General features: G+C 48.9%; 1 pseudogene; it reads left to right on the forward strand.

Moving 5' to 3' along the window:
• The first annotated feature begins 868 nt into the window (after positions 1–868).
• Positions 869–1543, forward strand: LOC147083850 (uncharacterized; annotated as a pseudogene).
• The last annotated feature ends 4922 nt before the right edge of the window (positions 1544–6465 follow it).

Raw genomic sequence — 6465 nt, forward strand, 5'->3', positions numbered from 1 at the left:
CACACCCACCCGAGTGAGAGTGTTCCAGTGCACTGAGCACCGACACACACACACACCCACCCAAGTGAGAGTGTTCCAGTGTACTGAGCACCGACACACACACACCCACCCGAGTGAGAGTGTTCCAGTGCACTGAGCACCGACACACACACACCCACCCGAGTGAGAGTGTTCCAGTGCACTGAGCACCGACACACACACACCCACCCGAGTGAGAGTGTTCCAGTGCACTGAGCACCGACACACACACACCCACCCGAGTGAGAGTGTTCCAGTGCACTGAGCACCGACACACACACACACACCCGAGTGAGAGTGTTCCAGTGTACTGAGCACCGACACACACACACACACCCGAGTGAGAGTGTTCCAGTGTACTGAGCACCGACACACACACACCCACCCGAGTGAGAGTGTTCCAGTGTACTGAGCACCGACACACACACACCCACCCGAGTGAGAGTGTTCCAGTGTACTGAGCACCGACACACACACACACACCCGAGTGAGAGTGTTCCAGTGTACTGAGCACCGACACACACACCCACCCACCCGAGTGAGAGTGTTCCAGTGCACTGAGCACCGACACACACACACCCACCCGAGTGAGAGTGTTCCAGTGCACTGAGCACCAACACACACACACCCACCCGAGTGAGAGTGTTCCAGTGTACTGAGCACCGACACACACACACCCACCCGAGTGAGAGTGTTCCAGTGCACTGACTGTGGAAAGCGGTTTAACCAGTCACACAGCCTGAAAAAACATCGCACCATTCACAGCGGGGAGAAACCGTACACGTGTTCTGTGTGTGGATGAGGCTTCAACTGATCGTCCAACCTGGAGAGACACAAGGACACCCGTACCATGGAGAAACGGTGGAAATGTGGGGACTGTGGGAAGGGATTTGATCGCCCATCCCAGCTGAAATCTCATCGACGCACTCACACCGAGGAGAGGCCGTTCACCTGCTCCGAGTGTGGGAAGGGATTTACTCTGTTTTCCAGACTCCACTTACACCAGTGAGTTCACACTGGGGAGAGACCTTTTAAATGCTGTGACTGTGGGAACTGCTTTAAAATCTCTGCGGATCTAATTAAACAGCAGCTTGTTCACACTGATGAAAGACCGTTGAGTTGCACTCAGTGCGAGAAGAGCTTCAGGCAGTCATCTCACCTCATTCAACACCAGCGAATTCACACTGGGGAGAGGCCGTTCACCTGCTCTGTGTGTGGGAAGGGATTCACTCAGTCCTCCAACCTGCTGAGACACCAGCGAGTTCACACTGGGGAGAGGCCGTTCACCTGCTCTGTGTGTGGGAATGGATTCACTTCTGCATCCAACCTGCTGAGACACCAGCGAGTTCACATTGGGGAGAGGATATTCACCTGCTCTGTGTGTGGGAAGGGATTAACTCAGTCCTCCAACCTGCTGAGACACCAGTGAGTTCACACTGGGGAGAGGCCGTTCATCTCCTCCGTGTGTGAGAAGGGATTCAGTCGACCATCTCACCTGCTGAGACACCAGCAAGTTCACAAGTGACTGGAGGGGTTCGATTCTGATGTTAATCACATCCTTTGTTTGTTTGTGCTGATGTTAATAACCCCTATAACTGGGCTGGAGTTTAAGTTTCTGGATATCTGTCAAACCAGTTTTGGTGTAAACACATCCTGTGTTGTGTTCTTTATTTCTGTAAGATAGGAGGAGACGAATTGATGTCCTTTCTCTTTCCAGATTATTTCAGTTTTTCTACCTTCAGTTACTCTCATGGACAAGTCCCAGCTCCCCATACCTTCCAGAGTGCCTCTCCTAGCCTTGGGATCCAGGGAAGGTGTCTGTTTTGGTGTAAATTTATTTATAAGTACTTCCAGAAGACATTTGATAAAGTCCCACACAAGAGACTGTTATCTAAGGTAGAAGCCCACAGAAATGAGGGCAAATTATTGACCTGGTTAGGAAATTGACTGAGTGGCAGGAGACGGAGAGTAGGGATAATGGGCCGGACTCCAATTGGCAGGATGTGACGAGTGGTGTCCCGCAGGGATCTGTGCTGGGGCTCAACTATTCACTGTGTTTATTAATGACTTAGATGATGGCATAGAACGTCATATATCCAAATTTGCCAATGACACAAAGATAGGCGGCATTGTAGGCAGTTTGGATGAAAGCATAAAATTACAAAGGGATATTGACAGATTAAGTGAATGGCAAATGGATTTCAATGTCGGCAAATGTGAGATCATCCACTTTGGACCTAAAAAGGATCGAACAGGGTCCTTTCTAAATGGTGAAGAGCTGAAAACAGTGGAGGTCCAAAGAGACTTGGGGGTCGAGGTACATCGATCATTCAAATGTCATGAACAGGTACAGAGAATAATCAGAAAGGCTAATGGAATGCTGGCCTTTCTATCTGTAGGACTAGAATAGAAGGGAGGAGAAGTTATGCTGCAGCTACACAGAACCCTGGTGAGACCACACCTGGAGCACTGTGAGCAGTTCTGGGCACCTCACCTGTCACTTTAATTCTCCCCTCCACTCCCTCTCTGTCCTCGGCCTCTTACACTATTCCAACGAAGCTCAACGTAAGCTCGAGGAACAGCACCTCATCTTTCGATCAGGCACTTTACAGACTTCTGGACTCAACATAGAAACATAGAAGATAGGAGCAGGAGTAGGCCATTCGGCCCCTCGAGCCTGCTCCGCCATTCAATGAGATCATGGCTGTTCATCCAAATTCGGTACCCGGTCGCTGCTTTCTCCCCATATCCCTTGATCCCTTTAGCCTTAAGAAATATATCCAACTCCTTCTTGAATATATTTAATGAATTGGCCTCAACTGCCCTCTGTGGCAGAGAATTCCACAGGTTCACCACTCTCTGGGTGAAGAAATTCCTCCTCATCTCAGTCCTAAATGGCTTACCCCTTATCCTTAGACTGTGACCCCTGGTTCTGGACTCCCTGACCATCGGGAACATCCCTCCAGCATCTAGTCTGTCCAGTCCTGATAGAATTTTATAAGTTTCAATGAGATCCCCACTCATTCTTCTAAACTCCAGTGAGTATAAGCCCAATCGACCCAATCTCTCCTCATACATCATTCCTGCCATCCCAGGTATCAGTCTAGTGAATCTTCGCTACACTCCCTCCATGGCAAGAACATCCTTCCTCAGATAAGGCGACCAAAACAGCACACAATACTCAAGGTGTGGTCTCACCAAGGCCCTGTACAACTGCAGCAAGACATCCTTGTTCCTGTACTCAAACCCTCTCGCTACGAAGGCCAACATACCATTTGCCTTCTTAACCGCCTGCTGCACCTGCATGCTTACCTTCAGCGATTGGTGCACAAGGACACCCAGGTCTCGTTGCACTTCCTCTTCTCTCAATCTATTACCATTCAGATAATAATCTGCCTTCCTGTTTTTGACACCAAAGTGGATAATCTCGCATTTATCCACATTATACTGCCATGCATCTGCCCAATCACCCAACCTGTCCAAATCATACTGGAGTTTCTCGGCATCCTCCTCACAGCACACACGCCCACCCAGCTTTATGTCATCTGCAAACTTGGAGATATTACATCTAGTTCCCTCGTCTAGATCATTAATATATATTGTGAATAGCTGGGGTCCTAGGACCGATCCCTGTGGTACCCCACTAGTCACTGCCTGCCACTCAGAAAAAGACCCGTTTATTCCAACTCTTTGCTTCCTGTCTGCCAACCAGTTCTCTATCCAAGTCAGTGCCTTGCCCCCAATCCCATGTGTTTTAACTTTGCACGCTAATCTCTTTTGTGGGACCTTATCGAAAGCCTTCTGAAAGTCCAAATACACCACATCTACTGGTTCTCCCTGATCTATTCAACCAGTTACATCCTCAAAAAATTCCAGTGGATCAGAGAAGCACGATTTACCTTTTGTAAATCCATGTTGACTTTGTCCGATCCTGTCACTGTTTTACAAGTGCTCTGCTATTACATCTTTTATAATGGACTCTAATACTCTAGAGGGAGCTTTACTCTGTATCTAACCCGTGCTGTTCCTGCCCTGGGAGTGTTTGATGGGACAGTGTAGAGGGAGCTTTACTCTGTATCTAACTCGTGCTGTTCCTGCCCTGGGAGTGTTTGATGGGACAGTGCAGAGGGAGCTTTACTCTGTATCTAACTCGTGCTGTTCCTGCCCTGGGAGTGTTTGATGGGACAGTGCAGAGGGAGCTTTACTCTGTATCTAACTCATGCTGTTCCTGCCCTGGGAGTGTTTGATGGCACAGTGTAGAGGGAGCTTTACTCTGTATCTAACCCGTGCTGTACCTGCCCTGGGAGTGTTTGATGGGACAGTGTAGAGGGAGCTTTGCTCTGTATCTAACCTGTGCTGTACCTGCCCTGGGAGTGTTTGATGGGACAGTGTAGAGGGAGCTTTGCTCTGTATCTAACTGGTGCTGTTCCTGCCCTGGGAGTGTTTGATGGCACAGTGTAGAGGGAGCTTTGCCCTGTATCTAACCTGTGCTGTACCTGCCCTGGGAGTGTTTGATGGGACAGTGTAGAGGGAGCTTTACTCTGTATCTAACCCGTGCTGTACCTGCCCTGGGAGTTTTTGATGGGACAGTGTAGAGGGAGCTTTACTCTGTATCTAACCCGTGCTGTACCTGCCCTGGGAGTGTTTGATGGGACAGTGTAGAGGGAGCTTTACTCTGTATCTAACCCGTGCTGTACCTGCCCTGGGAGTTTTTGATGGGACAGTGAAGAGGGAGCTTTACTCTGTATCTATCCCGTGCTGTACCTGCCCTGGGAGTGTTTGATGGGACAGTGTAGAGGGAGCTTTATTCTGTATCTAACCTGTGCTGTACCTGCCCTGGGATTGTTTGATGTAGCAGTGTAGAGGGAGCTTTACACTGTATCTAACCCGTGCTGTACCTGGCCTGGGAGTGTTTGATGGGATAATACAGAGGGAGCCTATTGCCCATGATGCACCCTCCAATTAATGCTCCGATGGTCCCAGCACTTGATCCCCCTGAAGATCCCTTCACTTATTGGCTCTGATGCCCTTCCTGTTACAGGGAATAGACCTGTTTCAGAGCACAAAGGAGGGAGTGGTAATATCCTTGCCGTATCCCAAACACCATTCCCACAAACCGTCTCTCTCTGCCAAAGCAGGAGGGAGAAACACTCAGATATAAAGTGAGGGGAGACTTTCTGGAGTATAAAGCAAAAGGTAGAAATGGGGGCCTTTGAATAGTGGGACCTCACATTCAGAGGATGGGAGGGAGAATTTATCAGTGGTAATTTTGGGAGCCAGTGCTCCCTGCCTGGAGTCTCAGTACGCGGGAGCAGGGTTGGAGACGGGACTGATTGTACAACCTGCGTTCATGCCCAGTGAGACTGCACACCAGGAGCAAAGCCTGGTCATGTGACTCTGCAATACCTAGAGTGGGAGGGGTTTGGGCTGCTTTGTGACATGGTCCCTGGCTCCTTTCTGATGTCACCTGGAGATGGTTTACGTCCCTGGTTACACAGCATCAGTGGGAGTCACTTTGGGTGGAGCTGGACATGTAGTCTGTTTTCAAAGGATTTGGGAAATAGATATGTTTGGCCCAGAAATTCGGGTCGGAGGCTTCCCGTGGGTGCAAGCCTCCGACCTGCACTTACCTAGCACGCCGGCCGTTGTGCTGTGGGCCCGCGTGGGATTCCGAACCTGGGCCTCCTCCAACTGCCGGCGCGCAGTGCTTGCGTATCCCGGGACGCAGTTAGTTTGAAGCATCCCCTGGGATCACGTGGGCCATGGAGAGCCAATGGTAGCCCATTCATAAATTTTACAGGAAGAGCTGTCAAAACTATAAATACTATAAGCCCCAAAACATCACTAAAACTTCAAATAAATTTTTAGAAAAACATCACATTTTTAAAATAACTATAAATTACATAAAATAACTATTTTAAACAATAATTTAAATTTTTGAAAAAATTAATTACATTTTCTAACGGGGCTAAAAATAAACTTACCTTTCTTTAAAGTATTTAAAAATAATAAACCTGTGGAAAAAATGTTCTAATTTTAATTAATTCACCACTTACCTTGTTAAAAGCAGGCCTTGCGACTGCTTTTCACATGTGTAATTCCTGGAGACTTACCTTCCCGGAGAAACCTGGAGAAAAAACGGAAGTTCCAGGCGCACGCGCTGCCTCTTCGGCGCACGCGTTCGACCTCTGAACCCCTTCCTTTAAGGGAACGGAAGTTCCGGTTTCCCGTGTACGTGCAGTGCATAAGAACATAAGAAATAGGAGCAGGAGTAGGCCAATCGGCCCCTCGAGCCTGCTCCGCCATTCAATAAGATCATGGCTGATCTGATCCTAACCGCCAATCCACTATCACAGAACCATCTCCTGATTCTAACAGAATTAGAGACACGAAATAGGAGCAGGATCAGGCTACACGGCCCCAGGGCCCGCTCCGCTACCCACAGGG

This window comes from Somniosus microcephalus, unplaced genomic scaffold (assembly GCF_052327205.1).
Source record: "Somniosus microcephalus isolate GS21.2 unplaced genomic scaffold, FLI_Smic_1.0 scaffold37, whole genome shotgun sequence".
NCBI classification, from domain to species: domain Eukaryota; kingdom Metazoa; phylum Chordata; class Chondrichthyes; order Squaliformes; family Somniosidae; genus Somniosus; species Somniosus microcephalus.